This window comes from Psammomys obesus, unplaced genomic scaffold (assembly GCF_907164565.1).
Source record: "Psammomys obesus unplaced genomic scaffold, mPsaObe1.curated_primary_1811, whole genome shotgun sequence".
In the NCBI taxonomy this organism is placed as follows: Eukaryota; Metazoa; Chordata; class Mammalia; order Rodentia; family Muridae; genus Psammomys; species Psammomys obesus.
Window position 1 is genome coordinate 3,773,402 of NW_026596443.1, and position 23,471 is coordinate 3,796,872.

Below are 23,471 nucleotides of genomic sequence, written 5' to 3' on the forward strand. Positions count from 1 at the left end.
GATGGTAAAGAATGTATTCTAATTATGAGTGACGACCGCTGGGCCAGAGGATGGGACAACAGGGTGTTTCTTTTTTCTTGAGGTTCCCTTCCTGTTCTTTCACTTCAGAAAATGGTCCCAATGGTTCCACTAGAGCAATGGCCTGCTTCACAGTTTGTTCAAGAACCATCCTACTGCAGGTAGAGCTGAGGGAAAGAAGGCAAGAGGTGGGATTTAGAGCACACTTTTCCTTCTGCCTCAGTGAAATTCAAACAACATGTGTTTCATTTGAGTTTATTGTGAGGCAGCATTGAAGGGCAGGCTTGTCAGGAGAGCAGTTCCTCTAAGCATGCCCAGTACCTGTGTGGCTGTCCCAGTGCTCATGACAAAGGGACCTTCAAGTCTCCATGTTGAGTTTATGATAGGCTGGCCTGTGACCAGAAGACCCTGTCGGAAGAGAATGACTGTGAGAAATGACTGGGCCGGGAGTCTCTGGCAGGAGCCAGGCTAAGGTGGCATATGAATTTTGCAGATTTCCTGGTGTTGCCAAGGAGCAGACCTGGCACTGCAAGGTACGGTTAAGCAAAGCACTCACGGGGGAAATGGGAGACGTGTTTTGCCATGGATGCCCTCTGGGAGTGTTCCTGGTAGTATTAGTCCCATTTCTCAGAAGCCCTGGGCTGGGCTGAGCTATGGCTCTCCCACCATTCCCAGGAGGAAGTTGAGGAGGCTTAGAACACAACCCTGGATAGTGCAGCCCTGTTACAAATGGCCCCCACCACCCTTCTTCTCAGCTGTAATCCGGCCCCCAAAATACTTTTTGATTTTCTACGTTTCCATGGCAACCCAAGTCCCCCTCAGCCAGAGGGTTACCATGGCGACTTATCTTGGCTCTGTCCACAGCTAAGGCAGGCTCCCTTCCTTAGCTGGCAAGCTAGGCTCACAGGGAGTCAGGTGAAGAGAGAACTAGGGCTGGGGGATGGCCATGGACATTCAGGGGCCCTGTTAACTCCTGCAAGAGTCAGGCAGGGATATCTCAGAGCAGCAAATCTGCCTGGTTTCCAGCAAGCCTGAGAAACACTGGTGCAAGCTGTGCCAGGCCCTCGGTCCTCCCTCCTAGTCACCCACTCTACCTACCCCGAGACAACACACCTGCTGCTGCACTGCCTTCCTTGTTTTAAGCTTCTCTAAGAATCCATCTCTTTCTAATTCCATCTGTCCTCCACAGCTCCAGTCCTCAGCAGCCCCCTGGTATTTCCAGCTTCAGTTAACACTGTCCAGACAGCTCTTGGGCAATATTCCATGTCTACGCTCTGAGCACAGTTGGGATCCAACTGCTGTGGCCCTTCCTATGTGCCACAGCTGCACGCCCTGTCCTGTGCCTGTGCCTCTCCCTGTCGAAGCCTGGAGTTCCCGAGCGCCCGTGTCCTCCTGTCCCAGTCAGATCAGGAACTCTCTGTGGGCAGAGTCTGTCTCTCTGAATTTCTGTACTGATCTTGGCTGAGGATGTAGAGTATTGGGAGCTGAGAGTGGTCTGTACTGGGGGTGGCTGATAGCAATGGGCTTAACACTGCCAGCTGTGAAAAGGAGGAGAGAAAGATGTGGTTGAGTCTCACTTTAGGAGAGGCTATGAATAACTAAGAATTCTGCTTCCAGAGCTAGAGAGATGGCTCAGCAGTTTATAGCACTTGTTGCTCTTGCAGAGGACCCGAGTTCGATTGCCCACACCCACATGGTGGCTCACAACCATACCTAAATCCAGTTCTGCGGGATCCAACCTCCTCGTCTTGCCTCCTTGGACACCAGGTACACACGTGGCACACATAGACACATACAGGTAAAACACTCATACCTTTAAAATAAAATAAATCTTTAAAAAGAAAGAAGAATTCTGCTTCAGCCAGTGCCCGGTCTCCCAGTCTTCCCTGAGGCTTCCTTCTTTCCCTCCAACCATTTGATCATCTCTAGCTACTATGCCAAGAGAAGGAACAGAGATGAAATCTGGTGTGTGCCGCCCACGGCTATTCCTTACAAATGCACTCTTGCTTTACTCATATATGCCAGGCCCATCTGTGGGTCTCGCCTGCCCACGTGCAGGAAGCCTTGACTCCAATCTTCAGAGCAACCTATAAAATATGGGGACACATTCTGAAAAAAAAAATTTTTTTTTTCGCTTTTATTGCATTCTCACAGAGCCTAAAACAATGCATTCATTAAAAAACAGTGAGAGTGTATGATTAAGCTCACTTGTTTTTTTTAGCCTGTGAAAAGTGTTATTTTAAAAATTAACGGCAGTACTTTTTAAAAGCCAAGAGTTAGATTGATTTTTTTAAACTAATGCCTATTGGCCAGTGGGCAGAAGAGTTTTAGAACCCCAATGTCAGTTCCATCAGACTATGGAATCCATAGAGCAGAGGTGCCTGGGCATCTCAAGGGGTTATGAGCTCACACAGCACATCTATTTTGTAGTTCTTTGTAGCGTGCAAACCAGACCAGCCTTCCAGGGCACTCAAATAGAGCTCTGACTGTAGAGACACAGGCTACTGCTTCCTTTTTCTTTTTGTTTTTCTTTTTCTTTTTCTTTTTCTCCTTCTTCTTCTCCTCCTTCTTCCTCTTCCTCTTCCTCCTCCTCCTCCTCTTCTTCTTCTCCTTCCTTTTAGACAGGCTTTCTCTGTATCTCCCTGATTGTCCTGGAACTCAATCTGTGGACCACAATGACCTCAAATTTACAGAGATTTGCCTGCCTCTACCTCCCAAGAGCCGGGATTGAAGGCGTGCACTGCCTTCAAACACCGTCCAGCAGCTACTGCTTTCTTGAAGTGTCATGACCGTCCCACTTAGAAGCCCACTTTGCTTCTGAGGCCTCTTGACAGCCAGGAGCCTAAGCGTTAAGGCTACAGGTGTTTAGGGTTCTATCACTCATGGTAGCAGGTTCAGACAAGTAACCTTAACTCCATGTAACCTCGATTTCTGGCCCTTCAACTGTGAGTGATGAGAACAGTGAACACTGCTCTGTAGTGTTGTGAGGATTCATGGACCTACTATGTGCCAGACAGTGCCTGGCACAAAGAAAATGTTCTAATACCTAAAGTTTTGTTAAACTGGCTTCACAGCCAGTTCCCAGAGATCTCTGCGCTCGGGAAGAAGGTCATTTTCAACTGGCACTTTTCCAATTTCAGGTTGTGACTTGTCTATAGATAAGGTAATCAACTGAGTAGATTGCAACCAGCTCAAGGAAAAACTAAAGCACATACTCAAATGAAAATCAAGTAAATTCTACATAATATTGTTTCAGGAAATTTCAGATAGTACATACATACTGATGGAAAGTATATTACTGATTTGGGGGTGGAATCATGGTTAAAAACAAACAAATAAACCAAAACACTTGAGGCACACTGTCCTAGTCTTCTGAGAGGTGGTAAACATGTCACTGAGAATGAACTCTCAGTTATGTCCTGAGGAAAAGATGGTGGGTGGAAAGGAGAGGGGCCGCCGCTCAGGGTGGGAATGAGGAAGGATATGGAGGTTAGGATGGCAAAGCTGCTCTTACATCACCCACCTTTCTTCCCTAAACTGGGCCTAACCCTTATGTGGATCCCAGAGGTTTCTAACATGTCTCAAGGCTGACATGACTCACCAGAGATAAAGGCCAGTGTGGGCATTGTGACTAACAGTATGGCTCCCCATGGGGAGTCCTAGACAAGAGCCCCTTTGTGGCCAAGTCTGCTGACCAGACAGCTGGTAGACCCCGTGAGGAATGCACAATGCCCACACATCTGTGTCTTCTGGTGATGGCAATTGCTCATCTCATCTCAGCAGCAGCTAGGAGGGGTGGGGCAAATATCTTCTGCTTGCAAGAGGTGTATAAACTGAGGACCTGGGAGGTAAACTGAGTTATTCAAGGTCACAGACAAACACTGTTGACCGGGTGCATAGTCCTTGCCACTGGCAAAGCTCCATTTACCTGCCTCACCCAAGTCATGCCAGCAGAGGTGGGACAGGAGACAGGCACAGGGATTGTCAGATATGTAGAGGGGCTCTTTAACACACGGTTCAGCTCATAAAAAACTGTGAGAGTGGTGTAAATGTGAGCATAGCAATATGGAACACCAAAATTTAACATGAGGGTAGGCAACAATATCCTCCTTGAAGCCAAGGACCAGTTACTGTTACTCTTTTCTAAACATGTATTCCTAGGATGTGTGTGAGAAGGTATGTATTATGTGTGTGTTTGAATGTGGGCAGGTGCAAGCTACAATACATATCTGGTGGTGTCTGATGTTGGGCCTTACCTTCCACATTGAGACACGGTCTCTGTTGGTGACCACTACATATGCCAGGCTGGTTGGCCAACTAGCTTCCAGGGATCTTGCTATATCTCTATTTCTCTCAAATTCTCACAGAGGCCCTGAGATTACAGGGCCTCACACCACTGTGCCTGGCTTGTCCATGGGTTCTAGAGATCCGAATACAGGTCATCAAGTTTGTTCAGCAAGCAATCTACCCATAAATCCACCTCTCCAGCCCCTCAGGGACCAATTCTATACTTCCTCTGTGACCTCCATCATGGTCTTGGCTCAGTCAAACTTATTGCCTAAGTGAGTGAATTAAGGCTCTTTGGGGGAGCTACCTTTAACTCTTCCATTTGGGCACGCGTGGGGTAGCTATGATCCACATCATTACCAAGGGCACCACACTAGCGTTCTCTGAGACTACAGATGGCATTGACTGTTATAGCCCTCACCAACACCAAATGCCACTGTAGTCGCTGTCACCAGAGCCATCTTGCCCTCTTGACAAATGGCATTATTACTAGAAAAATTGAAAAATTTGTAGTTTTTAAATAAATGTACTTGTTTCACACATAAGAAACTTTTATGTGGAGCCCAAGGGAGGATGCTAGAATGTCACTATGAAGGGGAAATAGAACAAACAGCAGAAGTGGATGAAGAGAGGGAACTGGGAAGGAGTTAGAATGGGGAGGGACACAAGAGTGGGAATCAGATGTGGGGAGAAGGGGGTGGGAGAGAAAGGGAAACTGAGTTGGGGGGAATCTCTTCCACAAACTGGAGACCTGTGACAGGGTAGGTTCCTGGGAGGATATGTGTGTGACTCTAGCTGAGACTCCTAATGGGAGGTTGTGGGGAACATGGAGACTAAAGTAACCACCTCCTAACCAGGCAGGTGTGGAGGAAGGGGAACAACAACTCACCCACAAAACCTTTGACCCAAAAATTACCTTGCCTACAAGAAGTGAAGGGATAATGAGGGAACAGAGACTGAGGGACTGTTCAACCAATGTGACTGGTCCAACCCCTGAGACCCCACAGTAGAGAGCCAGCCCCTGACACTATTAATGATGCTCTGCTCTGGCTTGCTGACAGGAGCCTAACTTGACTGTTCTCTAGGAGGCCCCACCAAGCAGCAGATGGAGACAAATGCTGGAACCTGCAGCCAAGCATTAGACAGAGCTCTGGGGGTTTTGTGGAAGTGTTGGGGGAAAGATGGAAGGATCTGGAGGGGACAGGAACCTCACAAGAAAACCAACAGAGACAACTAACCCAGACCCACAAGGCCTTACAGAGACTGAGACAGCAGCTAAGGAGTGTACATTGTCTGGACCTACATACCCTGCAAATATGTGGCTGATGGGCGGCTTGGTTTTCACATGGGTCACCTGGAGAGTAGAAGGGGGCGCTGTTTCTAACATGGACTCTATTGCCTGCTTTTGGATCACTTCCCCCTGCCAGGGCTGCCTTGCCTGGCCTCAGGGGATGAGGATATGCTCAGTCCTGATGTGACTTGACCTGCTGGAGAGGATTGATATGGGGGAGGGGGCTCCCCTTTTCTGGAGGGAAATGGAGAGGGGAAGGAGAAGGAGGGGAAGGGGGTCTGGGAGAAGTGGAGGGAGGAGGCACTCTTGGGAGTAAAGTAAGTAAACTTAAATGAAATAAAAATTAGAAATAAAAGAAACTTTTATGTGCAGGCAAAATAAAGTTTGCCAGTTTTAATTTTTAACTGAAAATGAAAAATACATACATATGAAAACTTTAATGAACAAGAGCAGAAATGGTCACATCTGATCACTGAAAACCTTGCTGTGGGCTCAGGGAATGAGCTCTCCAGGACCATAAGCCCTGACCTTCCTCAGAGGGCCCTAGTCTGGTTGTTCATCTTCTCTACTCTGATTCTGTCCCTGGAGACTGACCATGCCCTTCAACTCTCACATCTGCACTGCCTGCCCCTTTCTCTGGAGCATCACGATGTGTGTCATTTGGATGGTTCTGATAGTCTTGGGTCTTCCAGGTAGGAACCTATCACTCTTGCCTCCCCACTTAATCTCTTTAATAGCAGCCTGAGTGGCTTTCACAAGGCATAAACCTAATGTTACTCCTCCACTTAAAACCTTTCCTGGAGCCAGGCATGGTGGCACAGGCCTTTAATCCCAGCACTCGGGATGCAGAGGCAGGTGGGTCTCTGAGTGAATTCGAGGATAGCCGGGGCTCCCTAGAGAAACCCTTTCTCCACTCCCCAGCACCCACCCCCCAACCAAAACTTTCCTATCTGTCTACTGGGCTTAGGGGAAAACTCAGAATCTTGATTCTAACGTATAGGGCCTCATTTATCCCTGACTCTGCCCTAGCCACTCAGCCTCATGAAGCTTTGCAAAAATACTTGGCCTCACTCAGACATCAATGTCACTTGTTGAAACTTTACCTGGCTGATTTCTGCCTAGCCACTGGGCCCTGGATGACCTGTCTCCTGCAGAGAAGCTCTCCTTGACCAACTCCTGTAACCTGAATCAGTGTACCTTCTTCGTTTCCTCCATGGCACTGAACCAGTATGAAGGAATTAAGATTAGCTCTAGAGGGCTGTTTATAGGCAGAGAGATCAAGAGGAGGGCCAGGCTGGGCAGTGAGTAAGGACTGACCATCCATGAAAGCCAAAAGGTCATGTCCCAGCACACAGTTCCCTAGCGTAAAGGTCCTGAGATGCCTGTTAGCAAACACCACGTGTCATCCTTAAAATGTCCAAAAAGGACAGCCTAGCCCATTTGCACTTGAGCACAGAACCTGCAAAGGTTGTGAGACCAGCAGAGCAGGAATGTTGGCAGCTGGGGTGGATATGGCTGGAGGACTGTGAACCCTGGCTATGGGGCTCAAACATAGACTCTCCTCTGCCTACTCTGAGATGGGGCAAGGCTTGGAATTCTGAAGACATGGTCTTGTCTTCCCATCCCCATTGTCACTACTTTGCTTCCCTGAAGAGGGAAACTGAGGCAGTTTTCCCAGAAAACCTCAGCAGTGGGAGGATATAAAGCCCAGATCCTTGGGCTTGAGGCCATAGTCTGTAACAGGGCTCATGCTGGCTGTTGTGGGTCTCTGTCTTGTTCCTCAGGGGGCAGGCATTTCTTTATACTTGGGACTGTTGCCAGCAGAGGCTCCTTCACCAACACCTCAGGTCTTGGTGAGTGTTTCATGGACTTCTGTGGGTAGGAGAAACTGTGGACTGATTTTTTTTTTTTACAAGTGTATTTATGAGGCTCAATAGCCACGTGGAGGGAGAATGAGCTTATCACCCAATCCCGACACTTCAGCAGGTACATTTTAAAAATTTGCATGTCAGGCTAGCTGCAGCCATATGCTGAGGTGACAGGCAGTGTGTCCTCCCTTTCCCAGTTGCCTGCCTAAAATAAATGTCATGGGACAGGAAAAGAAGTCAGAGACCTGGATCTAGAGCTTGCATCTGCTACTCATGGGTTGGGTGGCTTGGGGCTAACTGTACGTTTGGGCACCTTGGTTTCCTTTCCTGTTGACCAGGGGATGGGATGATGATCACTGAGGTCTCACCCATGCTCTGACAATCTTGGACCATGTGTGTGTGTATTCGGGGGGGGATGCTGGGGATTCAACTCATCTCATACCTTCATCTAAAAGCGTCGGTTCTCTGCCTATAGGTCATGACCCTTTTAGCAAACCTCTGTCTCCAAAAATATTTACATTATAATTCATAATAGTAGCAAAAATACAGTTATGAAGTAGCAATGAAAATAATTGTATGGTTGGGGTCATTACAACATGAGGAACTATATTAAAGGGTCGCAGCACCAGGAAGGTTGAGGATCACTGATCTAAAGGGTCTGCTAAGATAGACCATCCTAACTATACAACCAGAGAAAGGGGGTATTTTATTTATAACAGCAGTTTAAATAATACCGCCATGATAATCATAGGGCAAATAATAAACATTACATAGCCCAGCACCCATTTTTATTTTCAACAACAGGGGTAATAGGATTAAACTGATAGGGAAGATGAGGATCATTAGATCAGGAGTCAAGGGAACTCAAGTGAGTCCAAGCAAGTCCTGGCCTCAGTCTCCTCATCTGCAAAATGAAGGGTTTGCACATCACCTCTCGGAACTCTCTGGTTGTAACATGGTACTGTGGCTTGCCACTGAGTTGAAGTAAGTGTCTGTGCCTCAGGTGGGTTTAACCAGCTCTAATGGAAAGGTGTCTTGACCTTACCAGGGAGTGTCACTGGGTGTCCTCACCTTTCTGTTCGTGGCTTTCATATTTGAATTCCATTCAGAGAAATCCTGACTTGGAATATTCCGAAGGGTGGCAACCCGCTGATTCATTAGTGGTGCTCAGATAGGTCCCCATGATCAGCTGCCTCCCAGAGGCACAAATCCTTGTCTGAAGGCCCTTAAAGTCTCGGGGTAAGAAGGAAGGAGAGTAAGGAAAGGCCCGCCCTGCAAAGGAAGCCAGCAGCCCTGCCTCATTTGCCCTTTCTCTGACTTCAGGCCAGCACTAAGCCCAGAAGAACAGGTACCCCAGAATGGGCATGGAGCAGATGTCCTCAGGCTCCACCCACATCACTCCCAGGTGTCAGGTATCATACAGGCAAGCCTTTAAAGGCTCACCTCCATTCCTTCTGCTACTCCATTTCCCCCTGAGATCCCCCTCCTCCAGAGAGGGATAGATTGCTACTTCATCAACCGTTCCCCTACTCCATCTGTTTTCTCTTCCAGACGTATTTCTCCTACATACAGAGCTGCCTGAGATAATGTGTTGTTATTTTTTTCCCCCCTAAGACAAGAGGGGGTGGAGACAGATTCCCTTTCCAGTGATGTCTGGCTCAAGCTGATGCTAGCTAGTGTCAGTTTGCATTCCCTGAATATATGGGAACCAGGGAACCAAGGGACATAGGAGGTAAGAGATTGACAAAGGGGGTGCTGGTCTCCCTAGTCCCTACCATAGTGGATCACAGCACCCAGTGTGGCTGAGAACAGGCGATCAGAAAGCTGCTCCACCCAGATGTTTGGGAGGTTGGCTCCCTCAGCCCTGACCACCTGCTCATCTGACCTCAGACCCTATCCAAACGATCCTCACACACCCACTCATGCAGAGGCTTAGCTTCTTCTCTCCCTCAAGACAAACACTCAGTGCAGGCAAAAGGGTCTAGAGTCCTGCATAAGGAGTTGCACACCTTTAATCCCAGGACTTGGCAGGCAGAGGGATCTCTGCTTGAGGCCAGCATGGTTTACATGATGAGTTCCAGGCCAGCCAGAGTTGCTTGGTGAAACTCTGTCTCAGAAAACAAACAAAAGTGAAACCAACAAAAGTAACTGAAAAAAAGAAAAGAAAAGCTGAATCCTAAACCTCAATACCTTTATACTAGCCAGATAATGGAGAAATGAGTATATTTGTGATGTAGGTAGCAAAAACTCTAGGTAGTGGTAGGTTTGGGGTCAGCCTGGGGCAGGCAAGAGGCAGAGGCCATGCTGACCTCTTAACTGAGAGTCTCCACCTGGCTATAGAAGCCTGGAGTTCCTAGCACTCCGGGCTCTCCTCACCTATCTCTTGGTGAAGGGAAGAGTAGTGGCGACCATATGCCTTAGGGGAGGGGCTCCAACTTGCATCCCCCTTTTCCGGCTCTTGCCTTTGGCTTTGCAGAGAGACATAGACGAGAGAAGAAAGGCTGCTTTCCTGAGACCGCTCTGTGCTTGGTGGCTCCCTATACGTGCTGGTGCTTGTGCTGTTCTGGACAGAGAGAAAGGGTTGTCTACCTCTCTTCTGGGAGCCTCTGGCTCAGCACATCTGTCTTCCTGAGATCTGAGGATGCACTTTTTTTCTGATTTCCAGTCATTTTGACTACAGGGATACGTTTGGATTCCTTGAACTCATGTGCAGAGGAAGCAAAGGCAGGGAACTCTGGGTGGGGCTCATTTGGATGGGGACCAGATAAGCAGTTTGCCAGATGTAAGGAAGGAAACTTCACCATTTTCTAGCAAGTAGCTGGACTCATGAGTGAGAATGCTAGGAACTAACAAGGCTGGACCTACAGTGACAGTGGACTCAAAAGAGTAGAAGCCAGCACTGTTTTTTTTCTGAGCACATTAAAGAAAGAGGGTCAGGGACAAGTAAGGAGAGCAGACAGTTGAGAAGAAGATGGTTGGCTGCTGGTGCTTGCTATTCAATCAAATGCATATCTAAGGCAGGTGGCACTGGTACATCTCACTTATGTGTGTCTGAAAGTCTGGGGAGGGGGTGGCTGAAAGATAGCTGGCATCCTGGGGACTCTTACACACGCAGAACCCAAGGAACAAATCACCCGGTGGGCATGGGCATGGGCACAAGGAGATAACACACACAGATCGAAGCATTCAGGAGATGGCAGCTTGGATACAGGAGCAGGGATGGCTGAAGTGGCCCAGAGCTCTATAAGAAGCTGGAGCTCAGCAAGGATTACGTGCATGGGGACTAAACACTATCAAAGCTGGTTAATATAGGGAAAGGATTTAAGCTCAGATCGGTCTGACCCCAGTGCTTATGTATTTGGCTACTACATTCTATGTCCAATCTCTCTCTCTGATGACCCCAAGGGAATCAAGGCAATGACTGAGGCTGTTGCTGAGTGCTTGAGTTGAGAGGCTGAAAAATTGTAATTGTGATCCATAAAGCAGGGGAAATCCAATCCTCGCAGAGTGTGAGAAAATGGCTGGAATCCACCCCATGTCCTGGCTCAGGCTAGGCTCCTCCAGCTCAGAAGCAGGGCAGGCTCCTCTGGGGAAATTTTCTTCCTGCCTTTTGACACCCCATCCCCTAAGGCAAGGCCAGCCCTAATCCTGCTAGCCCAACACCTTGGCTCCAGCCCCAGGTTTATGGGAAATAAGAGGTCAGTCTCGAATCCATCCACCTGTTCCCAAGAGAGACAAGGGAAGGAGCCAAGATGTCCTGGCCTCATTCCTCCACAGATGTCTTCCCAAGCTGTGTGATAACAAATCATAAGAGGAGGTCTCATGCCTCTGCCCCAGAAGGAGCCCACGAAGACCACCAGAGAGATTTTTGACCAACAGGAGGACAGATTGGGCCAAGAGATCAAACCTGAGTTCCCAGAAATAAGGACATTGCTAATTTCCATGCTGATCTAGACAGGGCAAGCTCACTCTGAGCTAGATCATGGGTTAAGGATTGCAGTGGGTGCTGACCTTGAACCAAGAGGGCTACACTTTGACAATCTTCCTCCACACCTTACATTGTCTATTTTTTTCATGCTGTTTTTGAGACTTTATTTTTATAGTAGTTTAAACAACCAGTGGGCTGACCTATAACCTTAAAAAGCCAATTTCCTCTCCTTGTGATAGGTCAGCCAGAGCCTCCTCCTCCTCTCCTGGGTAACTCAGCTGCTCTCTTGGACAGAGCATGGGCTTTCACACTCTGCCACACGGATGGAGAACAGAAGTCAGGCAGTGGTATAAAAGGAAATAAATCCGATGTGTAGAGCGGAGCAGGACAGAGCCGGCATGTTGAGCAGGCGAAGAAGATGCTTGGTGCCATTAGCTCCATTTCTCCTGGAAGCCTGGCTGATTCTTGGTGTCCTCCCTGTCTTGGGGATGCTGTGTCCTATAACAAATACTCCGTTTTTGTTCTAGCTAGCTCCAGAGGGCCTCATAATGCACCTCTCAGAGCCTGAGCTGACCTGAAACGTGCCCAGTGACTGAGCCAAACTGTGACAGGCGTCCCTTGGGGTGACTGGTCATCACTGGGGTCTGAAGAGTTACAGCGGTTAGACTGAGGAAGAACAATACAACCGCAGCCTATATGGAAGATGGGAATAGAAACTTAGTGATTGCCTGTGGGGTGTCAGGTAGTGTGTGCTTTTCCTTCAATTTAATCCTCACAGTGGCTCCCAAATGCTGGATATTAGTCTCAGCCTGCAGATGACAAAAAGGTTCAAAGAAGGTCAGGGACAGGAAAGAGTAAGCATTTTGAGTTGATCTATTACTCCAGGTAACCAGGGTCTCAGAGACACAGAGGGCTCTAGGGTAGATCCAGGTTTTGGTGCATACCTGTCTCCTGCACTAAGCATGGTGGCCCTTCTATACCACCAGGATCCAGGGTGGAGAAGCACATGCAGATGATGTGAAAAAGTGTCCCAGCAACAGACTTCACATCACGTTCCAAGTACCCATGTAAGTAAAGGAACCAGCCAGCCTCCCAGAACCACCCAAATCTGATAGAAAGCCCCAGACAGATGCACCTCTTGAAAAACAACAGGCTCTGGTCAGATGCCCAGGAAGATCCTGCAAGACATTACAAAACCAGCTTTCAGCTGGGCATGGTGGCATCTTTAATCCCAGCACTGGGGAGGCAGAGGTAGGAGGATCTCCATGAGTTTGAGGCCAGCCTGGTCTACAGAGGGAGCTTCAGGACAGCCAAGGATACACAGAAAAACCTTGTTTCAAAAAACTAAAAACCAAACAAACAACCCCCAAGGCCAGCTTTCTCCATGGGTGAGGGCATGGATGGCATAGTGCCCACAGAAGCAAGCACTTGAGGCACACCTAACAGTTCCTCATTGGGAAAATGGGAGCAAAACTAGTACCTAATTCTGCTGTCCTGGTAACTGAATTAGTTCATGCCAGAACGGTGCCTCGTGCATAATACATTGACAAACTACAATACATTATCGTAAGTCTCAGACATTTCAAGGCGCTAACATCCTCCACCCCTACCCCCGTGAAGCAGCATTACGGATAATTTATTCTAGAAATCAGGGGCTTCTTATAGAGGGAGGGAGTAGGCAGGGTAAGAAGGAAGAAGTACACTATGTTGGAGATGGAGTTGACTCTGCAGTACCAGCCACATGAGCCTCTGTACCAGCCCTTTCCCATACAGCTCCCTTCCCGAGTCCTCTAGATCTAGAAGCTGGGGTTCTGATCTCTCCTTAACCAACAAGGACACTGAGACTCTGGCAGATAAGCAAGTTGTACTTGGAGAGAGACTGATCAAGGGCCCACAGGCAGAAAGGCAAGAACAGCTTTCTGACCATCTAAGCTTTCTTGGCGATCTTCCCTCTGGTCCACCTGGGAAGCTCCCCTGTGGCAACCCTCCTGTAGCCCATGGGCTCTGCTTTGACCTGCTCCAGCTAGGATGCTGATGGAACCCTCTTCCTCCTACACTGGACAGTGATCACCTTGGGAGGCAAGACCCTTTGCAAATAGCTGGTACTGAAGGGTGTCTGTAGAGTTTGGGAGGGAGCCCATCTTGAAAGACTTTAACCATTAGAAGTATGGCAACTGTGAGCCCATGAGTTCCAGAATATAGCAGGGGCAAGGAACAGATATGCTGCTTGTCATGCAAGAGACATAAGAGCCTAGTAGCTAACTGTGGGAAACGGAGTCAAGTCTGGTTTGAAGCTTAGCCTCACCATGAGCTGGCCACATGCCTTTGGGCAAGGTGCTTGACATTTATTAATCATTCATGAGTTCTGACATACCGAAGTCTTAGGTGATTGTGGGGTTACTAGCCAACAGAAGTGCAGCAGAAGGGCTACCCTGGCTGTCGAGGACCACAGAACCCTCCATCATCTTAGACAAGCATGGATAGCCTGTGTTCCTTGCCACCTTGGCCACTTGACCACCATAGTCCAGAAGCCACAGAAAGCAGGGCAGGAGGCCCTTGGGCACCTCCTGCTATATGGTCTGCTAGGGTTGTTCTACATTTCCCTTGACTCACATCTCATTCTAGTGATGGGATGGGTTTATCTGAACAAAGCATGCCTCACAGCTGGGAAAGAGTAAGCACTCAATAAGTGCTGGTTAACACTGTCCCTGATCTCCAAAGTCTCAGATACTCCCAAGTGTTAGGTGGTCCTTGGAAGGGCCTTGCATGGAGGTGTATGTCCTCTGTACACTATATAACCCTTATTACAGTATTGGGTACTTTCTTCTAAAGATCCAAAACTCTACAGCCAAGGCTTGGAGTGGCCCTGAAGCTACAGGTAAGTCTCAGGGACTAGAAAGGCCTAGAGTGCCAAGCAGGCCCTTGTGGCCCTGAAAGCTCAGCATGTCCCTCTAATGGTGGCAACAGGATCACAGCAGCCTCTCTACACTGCCTGCTGAGAAACAAGCAATTTCCACTGTCTAGGAAGTGTCAGGACTCACAGGCCCAACCCTTACCCTGAAGAAGGTCACTTCTCGCATCTGCAGTCATCCACCATAGCAGAGGGAACATCACCATAGCATGGCCACTGATTGTCCACCCCCAAGGGGCATAGATGCAGTCTTCCCTGAGGCTACTCCCTTCCTGGAGTACTGAAGCAGGGGCATGTTGACAGCAAAGCCAGGAGTTGAATCCTGCATCAACTCCTGGATGCTCTGTCATCATCAAGGCCCCATGGAAACATTAAGACAACAGGGCTGTGCCTAGTCTCCTGTGGTAAACCCTGAACTCTAGGACAATACATCTTGGGGATAGCTAGCTAGATTTCATGGCAAAACAAAATCCTCCATGACAAAATGCTCCGGCTCTTCTAACAACTGGGAGGAAGGAAAAAAAAAGATAAAATCTTGAGCATAAAGTAATAAGTACCCCCACATTCTGTATGTCCTCTTACCCCCAGGATGGCATGTTTCCTTCACACCCTGGAGGACTATCTTCCCTGAGAGTTCCAAGGCAACCATTCCCAGTTCTGTCCTATGTTCATTCATATGAAGCTGGATGAGTAGCATGCCTTCTTCCCTATGCCAAAGGTATGATTCCACTATGTTGGGGTGTGTGTGGGGGTGTGTGCTGGAGACCTAGCCCAGGTTTTGTGCATGCTAGGCAAGTGGTTTACCCCTGTGCTCACCCTTTTTTTTTAACTCCTTTTGAGATAGGGTCTAAATTGTAAAGTGTCCTGGTTGGTTCTATGTTAAACTGATACGAGGTAGAGCCATCAGAGAGGAAGGAGCCTCAGTTGAGAAAATGCTTCTACGAGATCAGGCTGTAGGCAAGCCCGTGAGGCATTTCCTTAATTAGTGGTTGATCAGGGAGGGTCCACCCCATCATGGGTCATGCAATTCCTAGGCTGGTAGTCCTGGGTTCTACAAGAAATCAGGCTGAGCAAACCATGTGGAGCAAATCAGTAAGCAGCATTCCTCCAAGGCTTCTCCATCAGCTCTTGTCCTCCAGACTCCTGCTCTGTTGGAGTTCCTGTCCTGACTTCCTTCAGTGATGAAAAGTGACATGAAAGTGTCAGCCACATAAACCCTTTGCTTCATCAAGTTGCTTTGGTCATGGTGTTTCGTCACAGCAATAGAAACCCTAACTAAGATAGCAAGGCTAGCCTTAAACTTGCAATCTTCCAGCCTGAGATTCCTGAATATCTGTAATTGCAAAATATATGCCACCATGCCCAACTCTGATTCCTTTGAATAGTTTTCTGACTCCTTCTGTATGGCTACTTGAATCAAGTAAATAATTTGGAGGCTGAAATGTAGCCTCCATTCTGTGTATATCTGTTTCAAAGTCAGAGGTAATGGAAAATTTTCGATGGATGTTGTGGACGTATGCCTGTAAATCCAGGCAGGGCAAAAAGATTAAGAGTTCAAAGTTCACCTTCAGCTGCCTATAAAATTTGAGGTCAGTCTGAGATACATAAGACCTGGGTCTTAAAAAATGAGAATAGGAGGGAGGGAGAGAGTCGAAGAGAAAAGAGGAGAGGAGGGGAGAAGAGAAAAGAGGAGAGGAGGGGAGAAGAGAAAAGAGGAACTCCAGAGTCTAGTTCTAAACTGCCTTAATGTCTGGGGTGAGTGGTCTGGTTCATGATTTGGGGGCTGTTGGTCTGTCTTTAAAGCAGGGCACCAATGCCTGCTAAGGGCAGAACACTGCATCTTAGGCAGTAGGCCTCATCAGAACTGCACCTAACGAGAGAGACAGCTTCTGGACACAGGCATCCTTGGACACCTCCCATCTGGAAGGGCTAAAGCTTTGTCCCTCCAGTCGGGAGAAACAGAACCTGAAGGCCCTGGAGAGCTAATCTCACTGGCAACCGTGCCCAAGGAAGGAGGGTACACAAGGCTCTGGGGGTGCTTTGGGAGCAAGCCCTGATCCAGATGCTTCCCCAGAGCCTACTGTCCCTGCACGCTCATTCCCACCAACCGCACCCTACGACTTGCTTCTGCTCCTTCTTTACCACCTCTCCTTCAGCCAGCCAGGAGCTCCTGCCACCCATCTCCCACCCATACCAGAGCCTCAATCTCATGTTTGTACTGATTTGCCCTTGCCAGCAGCTTGACAAGTTTTTTATGAATTAAGCAGAATAAGAAAAAAAAAAATGGAGGAAGGACTGATGATCCAGGAAGCAGTATATCCTAGAGGTTAAGTTCAAAGCCTGGATCTCACTTGCTTTCCTGGCTTTGGGTGGCATACTTTTTTCTCTTAGGTCTCCATTTCTTTATTTGTAAGTAAGAAATATGATGCATATATACAGCATAAAAGCAATGCCTCTCAGACACTAGACAATCAGTAAATATTACAAATAGGTATTGTATTCTTGACCTTCCCTTTTCCTTCTGCCTGGTGAGAATCAGATAGCAGCACTCCTAAAAAGTAGTTCCCCAGTATAGGGATCCTGGAATTCTAGGCCCCAGGCACCTTGGGGACTCTGTAGAAAGAAGGCAGGGCCTCCTGTCTGGATGGCTGCCAGCTCCCAAAGGAAAGGGCCTGTTTAGTGGGTCACCAAGGGCAAAGAAAGCCTGTCTTCAGAATCTGAAGGGTAACCAGCACTTAAAGTGTGTGTTTGGGAAAAAAGCCAGGCATCTGAGCACTGAAGTCTCTGCCTGGAGTCTGTTTGGGGGAAGTTGTTCCTCCGTGGTCACATTTCCCTCTGTGGTCATATTTCACACTCTTAAACTGGCACAGCTCTTGTACATACATATATACACATGTAAATGCATCTTTAGGGTGTGCAGTTGTGCTGGAAACCAGAGAGTGCGGTGGCCTGGGTATGCACTAATCCATGGAAACACATACTGCCCACTGCACACTCCTCACTCAACCTCACCCAAGTCCAAGGCTGTGCTGTGTGACCACATCACCCATTATGTCAATATTTCCTCTGTGGTGTGCACCAGTTACCTTACTGGTCATCCTGAGGTCACAGCTATGAAAATACATCTCCTACACTGAATTATACCCGACAGCAGGACCCCACTGGATAACCCTCAGGCAACTTCAGTTTCATGGGGACAGGCAGTGGGAGTGGTTGATCAGAGCACAAAAGTGCTCTAATTCTTGGTGACCACATCCTAGTCACAGGAGTAGCAGCACCATGAAACACACTGGGCGAGACTGCTACCCAGAAATTAGAAGGCTCTTCAGAGAAACCACCCACTCCCATGGCCGTGAAATGTATCATTGAGATGTCTAAAATAGATTCCAGAATGGCCCAGACTAAGGCATGGCTCCTGCGAGCCCTGGTTGCCTTGCTGAGGTTTGGCAATGGAATGAAGAGCTGTGTATAAACACAATATGTACAATATGCTGGAAGTGTGCAAAACATCTATGATCACTGCCTCTCCTACCCACTAGCACTAGGCTAGGCAGAGGAGTGCTGGAGCTCAGCAGGCCTAATATCTCTCCCCCATAGGGAGCTTCCTATCTCATCATTTTATATCTCATATACTAGAGGTATAAAACCTAGGATGGTCCCAACTCACCTCCAGTGAGAAGATGGGGCATCTTCCCAGACTGTACACTGGCGTTTGGGGGTCAGATGAAAGCAGAGACTTGACTTCATTGAACAAAGTAGAAAAGAACCAGGGAGGCTCAGGTGTCCCACCTCCCCAGTGACAGAATTAGCAGTATGGGGAGGTGTCTGCCTTGATGGCAGGGATTCTATGAGCTTCTGTTGGAGGTCACCTCCCCCTTCAGGGCAGTTAGCTGGGTTTGGTGCACTGGCCCTGTCTGTGTAAGAGAAGGGAGGCTGCAGGCTCTCTGGACATCAAACACATCTGGGTAATCCAACAGGGTGTGGGGGGGAGGTCAGCCAGAGCAAATGAGAAACAGGTGGCGCCCATTTCCCCTCTGCTGGCTGGCTAGCATGGGGACTCTGCAAAGGGAAAGAAAGGCTTCGTCAGGAACAGCTTCTCTGGGACAAAACAAAACTATAGCCAGGTGCTATGGGCTCTAAGGATCCTCAGCAGGGAGTCATTTTAAGATTCAAGCTTTATGAGGAGGCAGGAATTGATCCAGGTGGAAGATGGGCTCTATCAGCCCTGGGAACCAGGTGCATATAGGTCAGATTCCTTCCCCACAAAGCCTTATTAAAAAAATAATAAAGAAAAAAAGACATACACAAGAAAGATGAAAAGACAGGGCAAAGGGAGGAAAGATGAGACAAAGCTCCAACAGGCATCTAACCTCTGTAAAAAATGCAGGCTACCTTCATCTGTAAGGATCCAAAGAACAAATGGGACCACAGTAGAAATACTCAGAATCCTGGTTCAACAGAAAGGGAGAGACAGACAGAGACCGAAACAGACAGACAGAGAGACACAGAGGGAGACAGAGGCAGGAGAGACAGTGAGAAAGCTTTCTAACAATGAATGCTTTCCAGGAAAATAAGGTACTGTGCCCTCTGTTACCAGGAGTGTGTAAACCAGAACACCCACCTGCCTCTGATGCCATGGAGGGATTAATTTCAGCATTCAGTGGGTGTCTCATCTAGACGATTCCCACTCTTTGGTTCTACAAAATTCCAGGGAAGGCTGAGCACTCTGCAGAAAGGAGGGGAATTCGCCCTTGCTCGTCCAGGGAGACACTGCAGTGAGATGCAAAGGCAGCTCAGCGGCCTCAGGCTGAACTGCATGCAGCTGTACACTCTGGGGACTCAAGCTCCAGGACCCCCCCATCAAACCCCTGGGGTAAGATGCTGGAGACCTGGAAATGAGTGTATGAAGAGAGAGTTGTAGAAATGGCAAGACTGAGGGTAGCAGGTGAGGAGAAGCTGGTTGGGCAGCTTGGGATGGGGGGCAGGTTGATTAGGCACAGAGAGGGATAAAACAAGAAGAAAGTATCCGGAAACACTGGCTGGGGTCCTAGATGGCTTGACTTAAGACTAGAAATGCCTGTGGTCTGGGCTTGGAGTCAGTCAGCAATGGGAAGAATATCATCCTGGACACGACTCAAGGGAACCAGAGCAGCTCTGGGCACTTCTGCTCCTCCTCGAACCTTCTTTCCAAGGTAAGAGGGCCTACCCCCAAGGCCTATTCATCTAGGCTCTTACACTCTGAGACGCAGAACCCAGGTTGCCTTGTGAGGAGACCAGCTTTAGTCTCAGCAATCAAGACAGGACAGTGACCAGAGCAGAGGAACATCCTTTGGCAGAGACCCAAGCCTAGCCTTGGAGAAAACCACCCTGAATGTGACAGAGAAAGAAATGGTCTGCTCAGTGGAAGGCAGGAGGCCCTGAGCCCCAAGGTCCTATTCACATGAGCATGTTCACCAGTTGGCTCTGCTTGATGTCACAAACCCTCAACTTGTAATTCCAAAAGTCCCCTCTAGCCCAAATATTCAGGGAAGGGTAGCAAGGAGGGTTGTCCACACTGTTTCTAGGCCTCAAAGAGCTCCTGGAATCACCAACCATGCCTCTGGGCAGAGCTTGCATATATATCTACCTGCTTGCTCAGGGAAGCAGTTATCTAGAGTCACATGTCCATTCCCCACTAAGGAACTGAAGAAAGAATGGGGAGAAGCGCTCGTGAAACCAGGTCACCCCACAGCACTCAAAGCCAATCCAGACAAGAGTCTCTGAAGCAACCCTTTCCTAGCCCTCCCCCTAAAGCCCCGGTGCCTTAGAAATGGATAGCTTCCTGCCTTTCTTCCTCAATTCTATTTGGTCTGTGCTTCTGAGGGCAGAGAACTGTTGTCATGGAAACCCCTCTGTGGATGCCAGACACCTTCTGTAAAGAAATGGGACTAGGAACTCCAAGATCCTGGGTTCTCTTACACCCCGACCTTGGGCCATCTTAACTGTTTTACTCTGTCTGTTCTTTCCCAGAGGGCTGAATAGTGGGGAAAGCTGAATGTCTGTGGAGTCAACAGACCGACTTTGCTTGAATCTGTAGTTAAAGAGCTGATGAACTGAAGTATGATTTGGGGCATAACTGTAATTTTAACTCCTCTATGTTACTATAAGCAATCTTTAATCCACCCGGGATGTTTACAAGGTCTAATCATTGTCCCCACTTATAAGACAAGCCATGAGAGGGGTCTCTTCCATGAGAGAAACTGAGTCCTAGAGGAGGAACCAGAACTCAAGACTTTTGGACAAGGACTTGGGAACATCACTCTCTGTTTTGCTCCAGAGCTGGCCTAGTGATTTACTTCCAGAATCAAAACTATCTCATATGGACTATCAAGCTAGGGTACTAGAATTGGCCTATTTCCCCTGGGGTTCACCCTCAGCCTTCTGAGCTTGCAGGGCTCTCCAGGGGGACCCTAGTTACTTGGCAGCTTTCAGATTAGAGAAAAAGACAGGGAGCCTGTTTAGGTTCTGGGCCCCAGGTGAGATTTGGGAAAGGGATGATCAGGCCTCATTTATTTCCCTTTATTCCAGAAAGGCTCTTACTTGGGGGATACCCCAGCTCCCTGCCATTTCCTAGGAAGCTTGGTCTGAGATGGGACCAGGGAATGTGTATAAGCTGATACTGGGCCTCATGGGAGACATCATGGTATCATTCTCCCCAGATGCTACTCTGCTCTCTACCAAGGGCCATCCGACCCTGGGCTCACATGTGCGGGCCCCGGGGCGCCAACCAGCTCCACCATCGCCCTTTCTCTTGGTCAGTGTACCCTCCACCCCCCTCCTCACACAGGAAAAAGGCTGGGCCCAGAGTCGCCAACTGCTTCCCTGCCATCTGATGCCAGACAGCGCAAGACAGGCAAGACAGGGTGCCTAATGCCACCCTCTCTTGGTCTTCTCATATAGAGGCAACACAGCAACCTCTGCAGACTTCTCACCTCCACCTGAGAGTGAAGATCCTTAGCCCTCTATGAGGCCACCAGAATGGCTCCCTCGGCCGAGGACCAGTACACACCACCTTCATCAGACCCCTCCACACCCCTGGGCTCTTCTTTCTCTTAGGTCTCTCATGAAAGAGCTGAAATTGAGGATTCAGGAGGAATACCATCCTACAGCTCAGGCAACAGGCTCTTCTTGTCTTTTGGCCCAGCATGTGACTAGTTAAAAAAGGGAGGAGTTCTCCTGTCACCCCATAATTGTTGAGTGATCTTGTGGAAGTGTGCTTCAGGGAAATGACAGCTGGGCAGAAACAAGGGAGCACAGCTCAGCTTCTCTTCCTTTCCTGCCCCTAGCCAGCTCTAGGACCATCTGTCAAGAGTTTCTGTGGTGGTCCCTCTTGAGAAGTAACTAAGAGGCCTTTGATGGGCAGTCTGAGAAAAGCCTTAACCGGGGAGGGTTAGAGAAGTTAGCTAACCCACCCCAAATAGAGGAAGCTCTGACCTTGAGGATGGGGCTGTGCCCTCTACCTGCCCCTGCCAACACTCATCTACCCCTGCCCAAAGCATACGGAGGCCCTTTCCCCCTCAGCCCTCTAATCTTTCAGGCTATGTTCATTCCAAGATATCCTCATGTCTCAAGTCACAATTGCTGATCACCCCCTTTGGCGAGGCCTAAGAAGAGGCCTTCCTCCTCAGTCCCTCTCTAGAACACAGTCCCATTTTCATTTCCTCACACAGCCCTGCTGTGCCAAGTGTTTTCTTTCCCTTATTGTCTGAGCCCATTGCATGGCAAGCTCCTTGAGGGCAGGATCTCTGTTCGGCTCAACAGGCACCAGGGTGGCACTTCTGCCTATCACTTCTGCACACTCCACCCCAGCCTTCCTTTTTACTGTCAAATCGAATTGGGGGGGGGGGGCAGCCTAAAGGGACTAGGCTGTTTTCCTCCCTTTGCCCTTCTCCAGTCTCCTGACCGCCTCTGCAAAAAGCAATCTGTGTCAGAGGCAGAATCCTTGTTTACCAGACCCTCACCACCCCACAAGCAGGGATCTCTCAGGAAGACTGCAGCAGGACGAACAGGTTTCCTTCAGCATTCTCCAGGGGCCTTGGGCCCCCACTAGCTTCTCTCTCCATCCCTCAGGTCACTTGGACCGCTGCTCTCCTCTTGGCCCCGCCCTTTCACATGCTCACGACACACCCCTTCCCAGCCCCCAGCAGAGCCGGTACTAGACTGCAAAGGTACCCAGGAAGATGGGTTCCCTGGGCTCTGGCGCCTGAGGACCCACATCCCATCCACCGCAACAAGTCTGTGCATTCAAGGTGGCTAGCAGCCAAGCTCCCACAGCTCCTGTACTGCCAGAGCTGGCTTCCGAGGCACCACAGCCTTCTTAGGCACATCCTCCATGTATCCCTGTCTGAGAACAGGGGCTCTACAGGAAAAAAACAAAAACAAAAAAACACGGTTCCCGAGCTGGCTCTGGATTTTTTTGCTCAGACTGTTCAGGCTTGGAGAACAATGGAGCAGCTCTCCGGCTTCCTCTTCCGAAGAAGCTTTGTTCCTCCCTTCCCGCCAGCTTGGCTTTCATTAGCCGAAGGGCAAAGGCTTTTCGGGAGTCTCTTTGCAAAAGCCCAGACCTTTCCCTAAAACACTTCGGGAGATGGAGGGGGTTGCTTGGGTTGATGGAGGACGTGTATCCAGATGCGCGCAGCTGGCTACCCGCCCGCCTCCCTGGCCCCAGACACTTCTTGTTGCCAGGTCCCCCACACCCGGGAAATCCGACTCAAGCTCCCAGCCGGGATCCACAGAGGAAGTGGAGCCTCAGCTCTGCTCCAAGGACCAACTGGCCCTCACATCTGCTTTCCCCACATCTTTGCTCTAGATCTGGGCTCGTACCAATGCTCCCTTAGCAATGCTGGATGCTGCGTTAACCAGCACAGACCACTCCTCGGTTGGTGTCTCTACCAACCTCACAGTGGTTTGCCATATTAGGACTCTGCACTTCAAAATTCAAGGGAGCTAATGGTTTCTGAGAGCCCAGGTCCCCCGCCCCCATTGTCAACCCTCACCTCCGGACCAGGCCACAGCAGAGCCCAGGCTCCCACCAGCGACATCTTTAAGACACACGTTAGCCAGACACAGCTGGAGGTAGGCCAGCTCTGCACATCTGGGCAGTAATGCCCCTCCTAACCTGGCCAGTGA

The 23,471-nt window shown here is 49.1% G+C and overlaps 1 protein-coding gene across 1 annotated transcript in view; it reads right to left on the reverse strand.

The window, feature by feature from the left end:
* The window catches only part of Nav1 (neuron navigator 1), a 241,983-nt gene that overhangs the window by 125,386 nt on the left and 93,126 nt on the right, over nt 1-23,471 (reverse strand). The window lies entirely within an intron of this gene.